The 20,236-nt window shown below is 43.8% G+C and overlaps 1 protein-coding gene across 2 annotated transcripts in view; it reads right to left on the bottom strand.

The window, feature by feature from the left end:
• Window positions 1-20,236, bottom strand: part of Ephb1 (EPH receptor B1) — a 402,826-nt gene that overhangs the window by 292,933 nt on the left and 89,657 nt on the right. The window lies entirely within an intron of this gene.

Genomic DNA, 20,236 nt, shown 5'->3' with positions numbered 1-20,236 from the left:
GAACACCCAGCTCATATACTGTAGGTTCCCTAAAGGCAGGAGTTGTTCCCACGCAGGAGTCAGCCCACACGTCTGCTGGAGAATGGTCAAAAGACACAGAGGCTGCACCGCCAAAAGAGCAGAGAAAAAGATCCTTGGTTGGCCACCAGCTCAGGGTGGCAGCACCTCACAGGAGGAAGCCTATCTAGAAAGTTTCTGGCCTCTCACCTTGTACTAAGGGACCTTAGACTTAAGGGACGTAAGGGTTGGAGACCCGGGAGGGGAGATTACAATGTAGTCGGGTAGAGGGGATATTGATGAGCAAGAACAAGCCTACCCAATGGTTCCTCACTTCCCAAGGGTGACTGACTGGTGATATACTTCACGGACACATCCTGTGACTGATAAATTTTTAATTGGCTAACACAATTAAATTCTACTTTTTCTTATTAGATGTCTATTCTCTGTATATTATCTTACTTTATATCACCAGAACTGACTGGTGTTCTTGGGAAGGGAAGGCTATTCCCCTCACTTCTTGCAAGTTACTCTAATGTACATAGTACAGTATAAAGATGATAGGCAGATAACAGCAAAGCAATCATGTCCTCCCTCTCAGGTGTCTCGGTGCCTGCAGGTCACCAAACTGACCTGGAGCTTCACTCTACAACACTCAGCTCTCAATGTTAAATCTTAGAATTGCTAGAGACAACTGAGCTGTGTTTTCTTTTATGCTTCACCAAACACCATGTGCCCATTGCCTTCCCTTTAGAAAAATGAAGCAAAGATTTATGCACCAGCAGAAGAAAGGCTTCATCTGCCTCCTTTAGAGAATCCCCTGTCTTGCCAGCCAAGGTACACTAAGGCAGCACTGGAGCTGGAAGCTAAAGACACCAGTTGTCATTTCAGCTGTGTTGACAACTGCACTGTGATCCCGGACAACTCACAACCTCTCTGAGACCCAGGTTTTTCAGCAGAAACACAGGTATAATATGCTTACTTCCCAAGGTAAGATGAAAATTAAATAAAATGGCTTTTGATAGACATATTTAACATTGTCCTTGGCCTATAATCACCTATCAATGGGAGCTATTATCTCTAAACAGTTGGATTAAAAATTAAGATATATGCTTTTATAAATAGCTTTTGTCTAGCACTGAGGTCCCAAAATGTTTTCAGAGGCATTATCACATATTGAGGGAACCATTAGGAGATAGGTACCAGCCCTCCAGTTTGAAGTCTCATTACACAAACTGGACAGAATGCCATCATTTGAATGGGGCCTTGGCTTGCATTCTCTAAACCCCTAAAGGTGACGAAGGGTAACAGTGCCACCTTGGTTGGGAAACAGCACATATCTAGAGGAAATCCCCCAACCCAGCACAAAAGCATACCTGCCCAGGAGGATTTAGTTTATGATAGCCCCACTGGATGCCATGGTAAGTGCTGTGATGTTCTACACAGACAGACAAAACTCTTTATATTGCAGGTGTTGTGGGTCTATCACAACTTTTCTAATCTGCCTTTCTATTGAAGTATGCACAAAGGACAGTCCAAGGCTCTTACCTAGACAAGTGTACTGAAAGAATCTACTTGATAATATTTAAATTTTTTTCTGGTAATTTTTGATCAATGAATTCATTATTTTAATGTATAATAATAAAATAACCATACAGCTATTAGGACACCTATGAACTTCCACTGAAGTTCCTTTCCAGTGTTCCGCCAGAACATTGGAAAGCTATCAGCTGGACCCCTAGGGATACTCTGAACCAAAACAAAATTAAGCAACTTTCAGATGCACAGCCATCTCAGCAAAGTGGGTCCATGAAAGATCACTGGCCTAATTTTGGTCTATAATGTTATCTCACTGGGCTAACTGGTTTCAACCTGTTTCAAAGAGGATTTGAGTACTTTGTAAATGGTATAACGCAAAACAAGAGAAACCCGGCAAACATAAGCTTCATTTGCCACTAATGAATTTGCAGAGGAACATGTGTAATTAGTGTGTTCATGTCAGCTGGGGATCTGCAGACTTGGCACATCAATGGACATGCATCACCATGTGAACACTCAGAAGGGGCATGGGCTCTTGGCTCAGACAAGAGTCCTCTCCAATCTGACAGGATTGCCAATCCAAGGCACGATAAAGGAGACCAGACGAGAGCAAAGGCAATAACCACAAAACCAGGTGGCAGAGTAGTGAAGCAGACAGATGGGCAAAGGGGGCTTGAGAAAGGAGGCCAACCACAAAATGCTCAATCAGAACAGGCCAAGGACTGCCCAGGAATCACAGGAAAATGGCAAGGCTTTGATTGGCTTGCATACCCTAGAAAGCAGCTGAGGGGAAATGGTCTCAGCAAAATGTTTGGTTGCCCGCAAGGGGAGCCAAGGGGGCACTCCCAAACTCCTGTCATGGACACTAGCAAGCCCACTGAGGCCAGAAAACAACCCAAAAGATACAAGATCCAAGTGTGACTCTTCAGCATGCCTGGTGCATTCTCTTGTCACAGCCAAGAGTGTAAGAGTCACAAGGAGTGATGACAGGAACACCAAGGTGAAGAAGGCTGGAACTCCAACCACACTTCCAATGAAGGGGAGCAGGGGCTGAAAACATGTTGAGTTTTGTCCCCCCACAAAAAATATGTCCACGTGCTACTTCTCTATTCTTATGAATATGGCTTTATTTGGAAATAGGGCCTTTGTGGATACAAATAAGGATCTTGAGATGAGACTGTCCTAGGTCTAAGGCAGGTCAGTGACTGGTATCCTGTTCCTTATAACAGAAAGAAGAGAAAGACATGATGCACAGAGAGAAAGGCCATGTGAAGACAAAGACAGGGACTGAGATTAGACATTTTAAAATCAAGGAATCCCAATTGGCAACAACCAGTAGAATCCAGGAGGGAGCATGGGGTAGATTCTCCCTCAGAGCCTCCAGAAAGACCCAACCCTGGAAAATCCCTCACTGTGGCCCTAGGACTGGGCACTCAGTTGAGTGCAAAGTCTTTGCACTCAAAGGCCCCTGGTTAAAGCAGAGAAAAGAAAGGGGTAGGCAGAGGTAAGCCCTACAAGCACATTTTTGTCAAAAAGAAAATCTTTCACTAGCTAAGCTTGAGAAATAGTATAAACATTACATTTAGATGTCTTGAATGATTTTAAAATTTGGTGTTTTCTAAATCACCATCAGATGCTTTCCCTGATTCTGTGATCAGCCACAGAATTTACTTCTTCACTCCTATACTTAGGATCCACAAGAGACTAGTATCTGTACACATGCCAAAATCTCACTGCTACATGGCCAGAGAGGAGGTGTTTCTCCAAGAAATGAACCTTTCCCCATGCAGAGAGCTGACCCTTTCCTAGCTCAGTGAGTATAAAGGCTCTTTTCCTAGTGAGCTTCTGGAAACACACACACAACTGGTGGTGTGGGGAGGGGGGACTCACCTGCCACAGCACTCACTTCTCACTGGTGACAGCAGTGCTGGCCCTGGCTGCCCCCGCCCACTGGATCCCCCTCTGCCACCTTGGCAGCTGCTTTCTTTCACACACTGCCTCAGTGAGATGAAAGGGACTGTGTCCCTTAAACAGAAAGGAATATTTTGAACAGAGAATTAACAGCAAATTAAACTGGTTTCATTGTACTCATTCATGCACAAAATGAGTGTGGGAGTTAAACCGAGGGAAACCAAACAGGCGATGTGTTTTGTGATAATCAGAGGGCAGCATCCAGCCCCAGAAGGAAGGAGTCCCTCAGGGGGAGGAAAGCACAGCACAGGATGAGCTTCTAATTGGTCAGTGGTGCTGCCTCCCTGCCCCCACCCCAGGGCTTGCCAAGCATCCAAGGGTACAAGGTGGTCCCTTCAACTCCTCTAGCCCAGCAGCAGACTGGCCCCCTCACGGGCAGCACACTTCCTGGAACATGCCCAGGTGCCTCTTCTCCCCAAAGAGCTGTGCGGGGACAGGAGCAGCAGCCTGCACTGCCTCTGCATGCTTAATCAAAACCCTTAAAGCAACAACCAATTAGGTCCCTAATGTGCCAGGCCTTTTCCTTCCTGGGGAATATGTGGCTACAGTGGGCTGCTCAGCACTGAATAACAACAGCGCCCACCAGTCTCCTGGGGATTCACCTGGACCTGGGATAAGTAACAGCAGAACTATAGCCAGCTTTAAAACACTAAGCAATTTTAAAGGACCCCACAGGATTGCTGCTTTCCTTCCAGCTCCACCTGGCTTATCTATTATCTGATTCCGAGCTCTGCAGGGAACCAGGACCCATCCTCTGTGGTGGCTCCACTCCCCACAGTCCCAGAATGAAACCTGCCACAGTGTGCAGGACACAACCGAGGCTGGGGGAAGGTGGGTGGCTGGGAGTGGGCAAGGAGAGAACCCTGGACTCTTGACCCAAGATCTTCTGAGAAGGTAGCTCTTGGAAAGGACAGTGGTGATGTGTGTGTGTGTGTGTGTGTGTGTGTGTGTGTGTGTGTGTGTGTTTACCACACTAAGTCTTAGAGCAGTCTTCAGACGCCAAGTAAAGAGCGCTCATAGGTTATTATCCGGTTTAGGCCAAATTAACTCTTATAAAAATGGAGGAAACTATTTTCGAACGTCCCCAAAAAGATGAATGTGTTGTGCCATTCAAATGCCACAAACAAAGCCCATGACCTTGAGGCTGCTGATATTCACCCTGCCGTTGGTGATAGCTCTTTGCCACCCACATGAAGAAGCAAAAGTTATGATGTTCTAATCTGGTCTGAGGGGAAATTGACAAAAAAAATAAAATAAAACCATCAAGAAGACTATCTGAAATGTCGATTCACTATCTTTAATGAGAGTCACTCCCTGAGTGAATATTTTGCCTTGCTCACCAGCTAATGAGATTAAGAAGCCATTTTAATCACAGCAAGATATTTTAAAATATTGTTTATTTCATCTTTATCTGATTTTTTACTAATTTGGTTTTACTGCATATATTGAAATCTACAGAATATATTAGAACAGTAGCACACAAAGACATTCACTAAATAGCTAAATACACGCATGGGGGCACATGCAGGGTGCGATCATGGAGGTTTGGAAACTGTCACCCCCCATCTCAGTGGGCAGAACAATCCTCCTGGCACACTCAGGCCAAAACTTATATACCTCCTGGGTCCCCTCTCATTCTATCGCCTCTTCTCTGTCTCCTTTCTGAATATTCCCAGTAAGGCCATTCATCTACAGGGTCACTGTATGACCCCATCATTCAGACCCAGCCTCCTCTCTCCTGAACATCCACTGCAGCCCCTAACCGTTACCTCTCCATCCTCTTTTCCATTCCCCATCTCTCAGACAGGCCTGGGTTTCTTAAAGGAAAATTTGACCAGATCTGTCTTTTACACAAAGGCTTCCTAGGGGTCTCATAAAGTCCTCCTCCTCCACATCGTCATCGCCATCAGCATCAACAGTAACATCTAGCGCTCTGTTTCTTTTGGCCAAACACAATGCTAAATGTTTCAGACTCACTATTTTCCCCCAGTGCCACAATTCCTTTAAGACGGAGATTACAAGTATTGTGTCCACTTCCTGGATAAGGCCTAAAGAGGTAAGGACACCTGTCTGAGTTCGCACAGTCCGGCTCTGCCTCTGCTTCCTTCCCAGGCCTTCCTCTCCACAGAACTGCCCATTGAGGCCTCAGACAGCTGCCAATCCAGACAGCATTAAGCCCCTGGGGAAACTGCGCCTCAAGCCTGTGGGGCCTCTGGGTCTAACTCAGTTGACAGAGGACAGAGGAACACCGCAGGTGATTTCCACAGCAGTCTACATGGGGTATGCTCTATTATCATGTGTCTATAGAGAAGGAAACTGAGGCTTAGGAAGACGAAGCCTCAGAACGTTCTCCAGCCAACCTCAGAACCTAATGCCAACCAATCAAGGTCTTGTCTTGCCCCAAAGTCCATTCTCCTAAGGAAGTTTTATCAGCTTTGATATCAGCAACCTTCACGACCTGCCCAGTCTACATCCACTCACTCCTGGCCTGGAACAAACTCTCTTTCATACCACTTTACAGACTCACCAGGTACATGCAAGACTTTAGGTTGCCTCTTGTACCTGACCTTGGAAAGCCCATCTCCTTGAGAAGCTCCAAGTCTAAGAATGTTTTTGGATGCTTGTAATCAAATTGGTGATAAATATTGTCCTCAGAAAGATACTACGCTGCCTTGTGGGAAGGAAAGAGGAGATAGGACAGCTTGCCTGCAGCTTAGCACACCACCAGGAGTGTGCTAACCAAAGAAGCATGGAAAAGCATTCGAGGCAGAGGGAACAGTAAGGGCAAAAGCACCGAAGAATGCAAGAGTTACACATTTAGGGGGTCAGTGAGTTGCCAATGAAGGCTCCTGGCAGCACTGATGAGAGGGCAGTAATAGTGCAGGCTACTTTCAGGGACCAGTGTCACTCTCAGCCAACAATCATTCCACAGGCCTGGTCCCTGTGGCCAGTGGTGATGATAAAGATGGAATTCATGGCTCCAAGGTGTCATTTCTACTCTTGAAGTGAGCTGTGTGCCCCTCAGATACTGTGAAGACCTCCTGATCCCTCCTCTCTTCCTCTGCTGCACAGATCAGCACACTGAGAAATCAAGAAAGCAGAATGTTGTAAGGAGCGATGCCTTCCTTATTTGTAGGGAGACAATCCAGAATGGAAACACAGTGTCCTCCTGACCACGGTGTCCCACGCGGCAGCCTTCACCCCACTCCCTCTCCACCATGATGGAGGTATTCGGTACCTCTGTGACTGTCCAGAAACTATCCCTGGCTAGGCTCATGCTCCAGGATAAAAAAGCACAGCTGGCAATACACAACTCCACTCCAACAAGGAAGGGAAATACTAAAATGTTCTCAGGCCTGGGAAACAGAGTGCCTTTACAGGCTCGTTCCACATGCTGAGAAGCCTTTGGACTCCACTTTCTGGAAGTGAAATGGCACCCAGGAGAGGGCAGACATCTCTACTCCTGAGCAGCAATCATTCCTCAATTAGCAAACAGACCCTGTGCAGACTCGCTCTCCTTGCACAGACGGGTGCCTAGAAAACACAAGATCGATCGCTTCCAAACTACAGATTGTGCCGAGGCCAAATCACCTGCTAGTTTGCAAACTCTACTATCACTTGCCTGGAATCCCCAGGGAATCAGGAGCTTTGGGTTTATCCTGCCACGAAGTACAGGAGAAGTTGAAGCTGGATCATTAGGTGAGGCTTGGATATTAGACTGGCAGAGTTAGCAGGAAGTAGAATCAGCGGAGATTGGATTGGAAACTGCTCACTCAGCTCCTTCAACCAGCCCTACCATTAGATCTTGGTGCCATCCTGACAGTTAATCCTTCCTATCTAACCCTCCACGACCTAGAGACCTGAGGATGCATGTGAGAGTATAGACGATAGGAGGCTGTACGTGAACTTGATGTACTAAGATGACAAAACTCAGCCATGTACAGTATTCTGCTTCCCTTCATAATGGGAGCAGGGCTTCTCTTGCTCCCATTATGAGTCACACAGCCCATCCCATGATAACACTAATTTGCCTTCTCAGCATTAACCAGAAAGCTCCAAGCCATGAACACCCGTGGAATGCAACAGGGTGCCACAGCCTTGGCCATAATTCACATGCAACTTCGGCTCCCAACTGGAAGAGAAGCTGCCAATGGAAGGGGCTTTGAAATTCCTCCCTTGGTCATGGCCCCGAGAGCTCCATCTGCCAGAGAACAGTTGTTTCTCCCAACGGAGGGATGGCAGACCCAGCCCCCTTCAGTAGCCTTGATCTTCCTTTTGCAGACAACTCCAGGATTTCCAAGCCATTATGAAGGAGAGTCTATGAAGAGGAATAAAGAACCCAAAGAGAGAGGTGGCCATTCATCCACTATCCATTCAGTGCATCCATCAGTGGAGGAAAGGAATGAAGGGTGGCCATTTTAGAGAGGGTTGTCATGGAAGGCCAAGCAGAGGAAGTGTCACTCTGAGCCCTACATGTGCAGCCTAAGAAAACCTGAAGAAAAAGAATCTTGGGTGGAGGAAAGGATGATGCCCAAGATCAAATCCTCCTGTGTCGTGAGAAGCACCTAGGGTCTGCATAAGACCGACCATCTTTCTGCTTTGCTGGCTTGCACTGCCATCTGTGGCCACTGTCCCTGCAGGCCTGCTCCTCCCTCAGAGCTTCCTCTTTGCTCACATACAGTGGGCTCCTCTCCCCTCACCCAGGACAGACACTGCCTGTGCTTCTCCCTCACAGATGCTACAGTCTCTCCAGGCTCCTTGGGCCAAACTGAATCTCAGGATGCTGAGCTAAGCAGACAAAAACTACACTTCAGCAGTAAGGATGGTGGTGAGCTAGGGTGTGCCCCAGGTCTCCTGATTTTAAGTGCCTTTGCCTCTTGAAAGAAGGACTCGCCCTCTTCCCTTAAGTCCTTGCTCTCTCACAGCTCAGCTGACAAAAAGCAAGTACTGTACCCACATAAGAAATATGTAAGGCAGTGTGACACTCCTGACGGGGAACTTCCCAGTGGGCTTCTCTTGCTCCCATTATGAGGCTGAGTACCTGGAGCTGGCCCTTGCCCATCCTCAGCATCCCAGTCCAGAAGAGCAGTATTCAATATTCAGAATGCCATTTCTGTCACCACCAAGCCTGCCCTCTCCCAGGAAGAATCCCTGAGAAGGTAAGTCTTATGGAACAGTGTCACTCCAATAACACTTGCAATACAGATCAGTAAGCTCTCTGGAGCCCTGGTGAAAGAGCTGGTCTTTGACAGAGAAGAAATCACTAAGTCATTCAGCAAGAAAAAAGGTCATCAGGGACACTCCAGTGAGGACGGAAATAATGACTGTCATAATAACAGCAATATCCATAACAACAAAATCCACTGTTATTGGGTACTTATGGCACATGACCCTGATCACAACCCTCAGCGCTTCTGCTAATCCTCAGTGACCCTATGAGGGAGAGCGTGTAGCAATCCCCTTGCACTGATGCGGCACTTAGCATTCTGTGGGCCAGGTAAAGGGAGGGAGGAAGCAGAGACTGAAGACAGATTGCTGGAGAAGAATCTGGGCCTCCAGGAAATCTATGTCAAACACCAATTCCACATTTCTGAGATGACTTCTGTAGGGGGTTAGGAGAGGACCCACGGGCCTGCAAGTAGCATGCCGGTTGGAGACTCTCAGAGTTCAGACTCGTGGCCTTGATACACTACAGTAAATAACCTGGTGCACCACTGAAATGCTTCCATTTTCTCATCTCTGCGTGACCCTGCCACTACTTCCAGATATCAGATACACAGAAGAAAGTTGTAGAAGTAATCAAAGAGAATATTCTAGTTCCTTGCTCTTCTCTGACTTCTGCCTCACCTGCAAGCCTTCTTTGCCAGCTGCAGAGATGATTGGCAAAGGCTGCAAAAATTGGGCCACTTTCTTATCACTAAATGAGAAAAATAGAAAGTGCCCTTAATTTTTTAAATCTGGATTTGAATTGTACTGCCTCGTGCGCTGCTGCTCACCCCTTTCAAACTTCAGAGATTAACTTGGCACACTTCGCTATGTTCAGCCCACATTCTCTGGTAGTTTAAACTTCAGTAGAGACTTAAAAGGCGCTTCTTAACATCTGAGTGGCTTTTCCTCTTAAAGAATATGAATGGCAGTTTCACCCTTGTTTACATGAGCACTAGAAAGATATTTGAGCATGTTTAACCAGAAAAGTACACGTTTTCGGATCCTGTATCTGCACACAAAAGGTCCTAGAATCACGTTTTACCTTTCAGCCCCATCCAATCCTGGAAAATTTCTACATCAAAGCTGGAACTTTCTTATTTTCTTTGTGGAACAAATGCATTGGTAACAGTTAGCGATTATTCTTCCTAAGAGCATCTCTCTGTGTATAGTGTCAGAGGGACAGACACTTGTTCTCTGACACTCTCTTGCTATGCTGGGCATCAAGACCACTCCTGTGTCCATCTGGACGCTCTTCACTGTGCCTGGGCAAGATGTCACATTCACAGGGCATCCAGTGAACCAGCAAATGGATGGTGAGAAGATCAAATAGAGACGGCACTGATCTCTGGGATGGTCAACTCACAGAGAGCTGGGCTGGAAAAAGCATGCATCGCCCTGGGCTGGAGGCAGGAAAGGAGAAAGCAGCACACAGGAGGGCTTTCCCAAGGCAAGCTGCTATTTTTGCATTAACTTTCTTCTAAAACACAACTCTTTTAAGCCATAGCTCTTCAGAAAAGAAGGCACTGGCTCCTGAAGCAGAAGACCTGGCTGTGCAAGAGAGAGGGAAAGAAGTCTGTTTCCATGCAGAAGCTGCAGGCTGGAGGCCGTCACTGCCTTCAGATGCTGAGACCTCCCGAACTCAAACAATAAAACGTCCTGGCATCACAGTCACTGTTTTTCCTTCCCAGGAAGAAAAAAAAAAAATAAGAAACTAGAAAATAAAGCGCCAGGTAGGGGAATAGAACCATCAAAAGAAGGTGATTTCCAGGAACAAAGCACTCAGTTCTTCACTGTCCCTCTCCAGATCAAAGGGGACCCCACAGAGGACACAGTGGAAATCCTGCCTTTTATGACTGACGTATTCACGAAACGCTGAACTAAAGAGTGAGGATTAAAAAGCCCACAGAGAGAGTTTGGGGAAAGACACTGGTTGGCCTTCCTCATCAGACTCCTTGCTCCAAATCAAACTCCTTATTATTCTCCCAGAATCTTCTTTCATTGGCCAGAAACCAAGGAAAGAGCCAAAATGACAACACAGGCTTTGCACGTAGCGATTAGGCAGGGAGAAGGACAGTACTGAGAGCACAGGCATCCTGAGAAGAAATGTATAGAACAGGTGCTGTCTTTCCTAGAGACTAGGGTCAATCAATGCAAATGGTCTCCTGGGAGGGCTCTCGGCTGAGGAGCTTCAGTCTTTGAATGTGTGTTTTGGAAACTTCAAATTACTCTGCAGAGAGGCCTTCAGATGAAGAAACTGAGGCTGAAGAGAACAGTAGTAATGTCAAGATACCAAGGCCTTGCTGCTGGCTAAAGTCCTCCTTTCACAAGCCACACTTGTTCATAGGTGCTGAACCCCGAAGGAGCGGCAACAGGAGAGCCTAGGCAGGCGTCTCCACATCCCAAGGAACCTCAGCACAGAGCCACCCACTCAGTTCTCATCTTCCCAGGTGAAGCAAGCACAGCCCTGTCCTCCAAATTTTCTGTTCTGGTGGACAGAAAGCAGCAGGCCTAACTAACCTGTGTGGCAGGGAGAAGGAACAAGGTACACACAGCAATAAAGGAGGCATGGGGTGAGAATGGAAATCAGTGGAAACAAATTAAAATGAGCACTTGACGCCCTACTGAAGAAAGACACTGCTGCTCTTTGCAAATGTTTTGGTTATTTTCTGTTGCTAAGACAAAAACCTCACATGGCACAACTTAAAAGGAAGGATTTATTTTGGCTCCTGGCTTCAGAAGTTCTGCTCCTGGCTCTCTGGCTCCACTGCTTTTGGGTATATGGCAAGGCAGGAATATTATGGTGGTAGAACGTGGTGGAAGAGAGCTGCTCACCTCATGGAGAAGCACAGAGAGGGGGAAAGAGGCAAGGAAAGAGAGCAAGGGGCTCAGGACATAACTTTCAAAGCCCCAGTGACTTGTTTCATCCTTATTAGGCCCTCCCTGCAGATAATCCCACTCAGCTATAAACTCCTCAATGAATTAATTTGTTCACTAGGTCAGCACCTTCACTTCTCTGGACCTCAGCTCTGAACATGGCTGCATGAGTCCTTGGGAGACATTTCATACTGAAACTTAACAGCATACGTTCTTTCTTCCCTTCATCTGGCTTGGCTCCTAGGCACCTGCTCCATGGGGACTGTGCTCAGGCCGTGCATTGAGTCCAGATCATAACAGGCAGAAGCCCATCCTTCAGGCAGTTTAGACAGATATCCTGCAAGGCACCATCCATGCATTAGGATTCAAGCGGAAGACAAAGGAAACAGTAAACAGAGCTGTGGTCCACATAGGGAATAAGATAGTTCAGAGCATAAGTAGTTCTGGGGCGCAGATTGGAGGGGCCTGAAGAAGGAAAGGGAGGCAGGGCTGCATAGGATTTGTTAGGCAGAAGCAGTAGCAAAGCCCTTGATGGGCTGTGTGGGGGAGGGGGTGGAGGTAATGTACTTGCACTCTAGAGAAGGGTGGAAGACCAGGCAGGTGGGCACATTAAGGTTGTTCTTTATTTGCATTTATGATTTATTGTTTTATTTTTCCACTTTATTTCTCAATGCAAAGAGAAACCACCAAAGTGTTTGAGGCAAATCAGCACATGAATGAAAAGATTTGTTCAACTCCTTATTTCACTTAACAAAGCTTAGGTTTATACCTTCTATGACTGTTCTGGATGCAAACAATAAAGAGGTTACAAGACATTCATTTGCTAATTACACAACTAATTAAGCCTGTAATCAGGATAGTCTCAATACTCCTGAGACAGTCACCACCCAGGATGTGTGATGGCGAGGTGGATCATCCTGGAACCGTCTCTTCCTATATCCTTGTAACCGAATTGATTCTCAGATGGATGGCTTGAGATTTTTCATTATATTGGGCTAGGGAAAGATGCAGAGGGCTGATACTGTGAGTGAGAGCGTGTCCTCTGCACCGCCTGTTCACATCCTCTGTTTGCAAGGGGCTTGACCCCGTCTGATCAAATGGTGCTGGACTAGCTAGGGCTCAGCAAGCCAATCCATTTATTATAATTCCGCTGAGAAGAAGTTCAGTAAATCAAAGAGACAACCTGACTGCAAACAAATTACACCAAGAGACAGGACGGAAGGAAAAAAAGGGAGGGCTGAGCAGTGGCCAATTGGGAAAAATAGGAATATAAATGAAGAGATAGAGAATACCAGAGAACAGAGACCTACAGAGATGCCTGGAGTCTGAAAGAAATAAAAATGGAGCCTAATTTGTCTATCAGGAAGAAAAAGAAAAGCCTCCTACCAAGAGAGATCACATTTATCGGAAATCTCTTTAACTTACAAACCTTTGACTTAAAAAAACCAACTGCCCTTTGTTCTCCAGAGGGGTCACCTAGGGAGTGATTGATGGACAGTTATTTTCTCCTGAGTGAATGTTCACAGTTTTCTTTTCTCATGCAAATACAATTGGGTTCCTCTTCTAACAGAGTAAACCTATTCCTGGTACCTCCTGGCAAGCATGCCTTCCAGCCTAAGAATCCTCTAGAAACAAGCACCCTTTTACTGGGCCAAAGACAGGAAACATGGGTTTCTGGAAAGAAACTCAGCATAGAACTGAGTCTAGGTTCTATTGCCAAGAACTATGACAACAGGTAGATAGCTTGGTTAGGGCTGCCACATCCATACTCCTGGAAGGGACATTAAGCAGTAAGTTTCAAAGTAATGATGAAGAAAGTTCAACTACCATTTTCTGGAAATATACTTTGTCTGCAAAATAGACTCTCAGATCCAAATATATCCCCCCAAAATATTCAACTCTGGGAAAAAACCTGCTTGGGAAACTGGAATTACTTCTCTAGAAGCAGAAAAACAGTAGGGAGAGAAATGGTAGAACATCACCTTGGACAACAAGAGTCATCTCACAACGCTCCAAACACACATATACTTACAAAAGCCTGATTAAAGAAAGAATAGAGTGAGCTACAATAGGTGCTTGTGCTTCATGGTCATTCTCCAGGGGCTAAATAGACTGGGATGGTGTATGATTTCACAACATGATTATAGAGAAGGGAACTGCTTCTTAGTGTAAATGATGAAGATTCTAACCATTTGATCTTGCCAAAGTGGTTTATATTTATTCACCAACTCTCAAGTCTTTGGACAAACTTGCTGATGTCTCATGGGCATCAATATGGAAGTCCTCAATAAATTACTGGCAGGAAATTCAGTAACACGTTGACAAAGTGGGACATATTATAAGGCAAGGATGGTTCATTATTAGAGACTAGATAATTAAAGCAACTGTATTAGGTAAGCATCTTAATGGACACTGAAAAGACAGTTAACACTATTCAATATGTTTGTATTTCTTAAAAGAAAAGTCATAGTAAGAACTGATGGGTACATGCTATCTTGGTAAAATGTTTCTCTCAATCCAAAATGTTTAATGGAAAAATTCCAGAATATTTTCCATAAAAATTATGAACAAGATAAAAATGTCAAATCTACCACCATAACATAGTATTGTTATGGGGCAGCAGGCAAAGCAATTAGCCTAGGAAATTAGATGTATAAATTGGAAAAGAGAAAGCAAACATGGTCACCATTAGTAGATAGTATAATCATGCACCTGGCAAACCCAAGACAATCAACTGACAATCTGCTCTAAACAATAAAAGGACAGTTTATTAAAGTAATATATAGAAAGTAATGGGTTTTTATAGCTACAAAAACAACCAATTGGAAAATAAAATGGAAGCAGAAGATTCCATTTATATAGCAACAAAAAGACAAAATACTTTGATATATGCTTAATAATAGAAATAGAAAGACGATGTTCCTGGTTAAGAATTCTGAGTGTCATAAAGATGGTGATTCTCCATACATTCACCTATAAATTTAACCTAAAAAACATGTTATATATTCTTTATGAAACAATTAAGCCAGTGCTCACATTGAAACAGAAAAGCAAACAGGTACACCCACTCCAAAGAACAGTTTGTTCTACCTAGGAGAGCTGTACAAGTGTCCAGAGAGAGAGAGAGAGAAAGAAAGAGAGAGAGAGAGAGAGAGAGAGCAACATATTCCTAGGAAGATTCAAGAAAGCAATGAGAAATTGTTTTTTTTTAATTTTTTTATTAGTACACATTTGTGACACACATCAAATATACACTCTATGGGGAGTTGGTATATATATATATATATATATATATATATATATATATCATGCTTTAAACCTTTTTACCTTCCTTCTTCACCTCCCCTTTCCCTATATTTTTAGATCTCCTTCCCATCTCTGAATTGTCTATTTTTCTATTTTCTATTATCCATTTTTTCACTTTGTCCTTTAAATTATTTATATTTTGGATTTCTCACATAAGAGAAACTATGCATGTCTGATTTATTTCATTTCATATTATGGTCTCAAGATAACATTGATTTTCAACAACTGACATATTTTATCCTCTTTTAGGACAGAATAGTACTCCATTGTATATAAATACCACATATCTCCTTTATCCATTCGTCTGCTGATGGACATATAGACCATTACAAAATTTGGCCATTAACAATTGTGCTGCTATAAACACGGATTTGCATGCATCACTGAATACAAATATGATGCCGTTAACTCTTTTGGGAAGATATCAAGAAGGGGAATGGCTGGGTGGAATGGAATTTCTGTTATTTCTTTGAGGAATCTCCATACTGATTTCCACAGTGGTTGTACATTCCTCCCAACAATGCAGAAGGGAACCTTTCTCCCTGTAACCTTGCCAGCATTTGTTAGTATTTGATTGATCGGTTGATTAGAGCTGTCCTTTCAGAAGTAAAATGGAATTTTTGTGTTTTAAATTGCATTTCTGTCATGATCAATGAGGTTGAACAGTTTTTTCATGCATTTATTGGCCATTTGTACTTCTGATAGGAAGTGTCTTCATTTCTATAGCCTGTTTTTGATTATTGAGTCTTTCATTTTAGGGGTTTAATTTTTTGAGTTCTTTATAAACTCTGGGTACTAATCCTCTGAGGAATAGCTGGCAAAATTTTTTCTCATTCTGTATGTTGTCTCTTCATTCTATTAGTTGCTTCCTTTGCTGTGCAAAAGCTTTTCAATTTAATGTAAACCTACTTGTTTATTTTTGATACTTCTTGTGCAACTCGGGTTCTGTTCAGAAAGTCATTACCTACGCCTACTTCAAAGATTTAATCTACTTTATCACTCAATAGATTAAGCATTTCTATTTCAAAATCTAGGTGTTTGATTCATTTTGATTTTATTTTAGTACAGGGAGATAAATATGTGCTAGGCTCATTGGTCTGCATATAGATCACCAGTTTTTTTAGCACCATTTGTTAAAGAGGCCATCTTTTCTCCAGCATATGGTTTTGGCCCTTTTCTTCAATATCAGCAGGCCTGCCTTTGTTCCTGCACTAGAGCCATGAAAAATTCTTAGGGATGTCCAAACTGAATACATGCAAGAATGTTATTGAAAATACTTTTTTCAGTACTGGGGATTGAACCGAGGCCTTTTGCACTGACCTACTTTACCAGCCCCCTTATTTACTTTTATTTTTTCATTTTGAGACAGAGTCTCAGTAAATCACTAAATTACCTGGGCTGGATTCAAACTGTCAGTACTCCTGCCTCAGCCTCCCAGATACTGGGATAATAAGTATATGCCACTATGAGGAAAACCTTTATTATACTGAAAAACTGTATAAAAGCTAAATGCTGAGAAGCAGGAAAATAAAAAATTGTGATCCCATACAGCTGTGGCAGTAATGGACTAGAGTAATATAGACAAACATAAATGAATCTCTCCAAATAGCATGAAATAGGAGGAAATGAATCAGAAGAACACACAAAACATGATACTATTTATATAAAACTTAGGAACATCTATGTTACTGTTTTGTTTGGGTCCACATACACAATATTCAACCTGAATAAATGTATAGAAATACAAACACCAAATTCAGTGTGGCACCCTGGGAGGAGGACAGGCAAGGCTGGGAAGAGAGGACGGGAGCTACCCCTGCATTTGTAGAGGATGCTAGGAATATTCCAGAAGTTGGACAATCTGTAGGTGAGTGTTTACATCATATTCCAAATCTTTTTTGAGTGTTGTATTATTATTGATGTGTTTTTATAGGCTTGAAACATAGGTCAGTCATATTAGTGTAAATTGAAATATGCAGGAATAACCCGAAAAAAAAAAAAGCAACAGGCACAGAGTCCTACCAGAGATTTAAAACGTATTATCATACCTCAGCCAGGAAAAACTGGGTGGTACTGGCACAAAAAGGAGCTGGTTAATGGAATAAAATACGAAGTTGAGAAATAGCCCCATTCTTTTTTTTTCCACAGGGAACCTGTTTGTCCCAACACAATGGTTTCTGTATGGTGGGGTTTTCTGGAGTTTTCACCCCTGATTGCTCATGATAAAGTGGTGGGTGACCCATACTCTTAGATGGATAATGGGGATAAAACTTCTTTGAAAACCCAAGCTTTATTGTTGAGATGAATGCAGAATTTACAGTCTATTTAAAAATGTTTTCTTGTTCAAAATCACCCAGCCCAGGCGCAGCTTCAGAGTCCTAGCCCTGCACCTGCCTCTCTCTAATGCCTCCCCCCACAGTTTCCCTTCTTGCTTCCCGCTCAACAGCTAGCAGGACCTTTTAACATGTACATCACATCTGCTAGCCCTCCTGTCTAAAACACTGCAACAGCACCCCAACGTTCTCAGCAGAAAATCTGCATCTTACCAGGATTCACCTAGGAATGGCTGAGCCCACCTCTGAGCCCTCAAGCCCTGTGGCCTGGCCCTGCCAACTTACTGTCTGGCTGCTCCTGGAATCTTGCAAACTCATTTCCTCACAGAATCCTTAAACAGCTATCTTACGTTTTAGACCACTCTTGAAGCTCCAGGAGTGCAGAGGTTTTATCTGCCTTGTTCATTGCTGTGACCCCATCCCTAGCATGATTCCTGAGGCATAGTGTTACTCAGATATTCAGTGAATAAGCAACTAACGTATAAGTAAGACTGACACTCCAGGAAGAGATGCTTTATTTATTTCCAGAACAAAAGAGGTATGTTCCTCTGGTACCGTTATAGACCATATCATACCACAAAGTGGTTATTGCAGCAGGTCCTTAGGTGCTCTGGGAGTCCCTGCTGCTTTGGTATCGAGCCCCCTGAGGAGACGTTCCAAGTGAGTCATGGAACTGTGACCCACTCTAGCTGCAGTAGAGTCAACTGTGCATTACATTAGGCCAAGTCCTTCCCAGACAAGGAAGCCACTGTGCTCTGCGTGGCTGTCCCTAAGACGAAAGGTGATGCTTGTCAGGGTGACATTCCTCTCCACCTCTAGAATGGATGTCCCTGCTGAGCTTGCCACACTGCCATAAGCAATGGTCCTCCATGGCAAGGAGAGGCCATGCTAATCTAGAACCTTCCATGCATACCCAGCTCCTAAGCTCCCTGGAAGAAAAAGGTAAGCCCTTGCCTTACACAAAAGTCCTCACTTCTCTGCTTGCCGAAGAAGTGGGCAAAATCAATCAACACAAATTCATACTGGGAGTTCCCTGAAAATCAGAAGATAAATCTTCCAGGTGGAAAATATTACCTGTCTTCTCTTAAATGTCATTTGGATAGCTGTTTGATGATTACTGTAATATTGATATAGTTCACTCCTTACAAGGAGCTCTAAATACTTCATGGATATGGTCTCATTAATCTTCAACTTTTTATTAACTTACAGAATGGATCACCCTGCGGAGTTACAAACAACAAAAGCTTTGGTTTCCTTTATCATCACTCCACAAACAGCTCCTTTTCATTATTCACAGTAATAATGAGTTATTTTGGTATCCTTTGAGCTAACATCAAAAGATATAAATGAAAATAAATAGTTTCTGTTCTCTCCTATGCAAATGTCATCTTTTCCAGCTGTCCTTCATCCCAAACCCAATGCAGTGCGTGGTTACAATAATGGCCCCTGATGCATCTTAGTATTAATGTGACTTTGCTGATTCTTCCTTCAATAGATGGTTTTCATTCAACTGCCCTCTTGAAGCTTTCATGTCTTTGTGACCAGTTTACATGAATGACAGTACATGTGAATGTGGGAACTTAAGAGGCCTGACAGCTTCTTCTTGTCATTTTATGTGCTGAGTCTACCAAGCCATGAAGAACATCAGTCAAGTCAGAAGACGAGGAACTAAATGGAGGGGGACCCTGGGCAGCAGGGGACAGCCAGCACCAACTGCCAGATAGGAATGAGACCATATCACAGCCTCCAAACTTCCAGCTAAATGCAACCATGCGAGTGGCCAGCTGGACCCAGAGGAGCTAATCCACAGAATTACCAAAACCAGTAAACTCTGTTGTTGGGTTAAGCCATCAACTTTAGGAATGATTTGCTATGCAGTAACACAACTACTGCCTTGCAATTCTGTGTCTGTAATTTTTTGTCTCCTAAATTCCCTATTCCCTTCCAGGTAAACTCACTGTTTGGAAAGGAGAACTATTCTGATATTCAATCACTTTGTAACAATCTCTGCCTATTATGATGCTTTCTCTGATTCCATCACTCACTAACTGACTCACTGACTTTGCTTACAAAGTTTGAACTCGCTCTTCCTGAATCTCCTCACCTGTAAAGAAGAGATAATTCGAGTGCCAATCCAAGGTAGTAATGAGTTTAAGATAAAATCAGCAAAAGGTTTGCACACTTGCTCACACATAGTAAGTGCTCAAGAAGTATTAGCTAGTACAGCTGTAAAATATTTATTCAAGAAACAGCTTGAGTGCTTCATTTTAAAAAAGGGGAAAGGTCTTAATATTTATGGATCACTTTCACTATGCCATGGTTCCATTATTTTTTAAAATCTTTATAAGGTTCTACACAGGCATGGCAGAAAACAGTGCCTAAGTTGAATTCTTAGCTTTGCCACTCACAAGCTGTGTGACCTTGAGTAAACAACAATCTCTCTGCACCTGTTTTCTTAAGTGAAAAATCTAAGGATAAATTTAACCTCTGAGAGTGTTTGGGGAAGTAGATCAATTATTTCCTGTTAAGCATATAGAACTACAGTTAAATATCAGATAAACAATAGTTCCACTCTGCAGTCTCCTTCAATCAGATGAGGGTCGTGGTGCTCAGCAGGAGGATTAATAAGTAGAAGAAATCTTGACTGCCTTCTACTCTGGATTGTGAATGTGAACCCCTAGAGCCTCCTGCCTCAGCCAAGTTCCAGGTATGGAGCTCGCCTTCTCAAGCTTTTATTCTCTAACTGCTACACCTGTGCTAACTCAGCAGCTTCTCCTGGGGAACTTTTCTAATTAACAGATTAAAGTTCCTCTGCTCCAAGAGCCACATAGAGTGAACCTAGCCCCCAAGTGCAGTCCCTTTGGCTCAATGCCTGTTTAGCTGTCCTGGCCACGCACTGTCTCCCACACTGATCAACCTTCAGCTGACACACAGCCTTCTAGGATTAAACTACGTTTCTGATCAGGCTGCCACCTCTGGCATCTCCCAGAGGCCCTCTGTGGTAACAG

Source organism: Cavia porcellus, unplaced genomic scaffold (genome assembly GCF_034190915.1).
Source record: "Cavia porcellus strain 051 isolate PalLab524CR breed Dunkin Hartley unplaced genomic scaffold, mCavPor4.1 scaffold_5, whole genome shotgun sequence".
NCBI lineage: Eukaryota > Metazoa > Chordata > Mammalia > Rodentia > Caviidae > Cavia > Cavia porcellus.
This window is presented reverse-complemented; position numbering and strand designations above follow the sequence as displayed.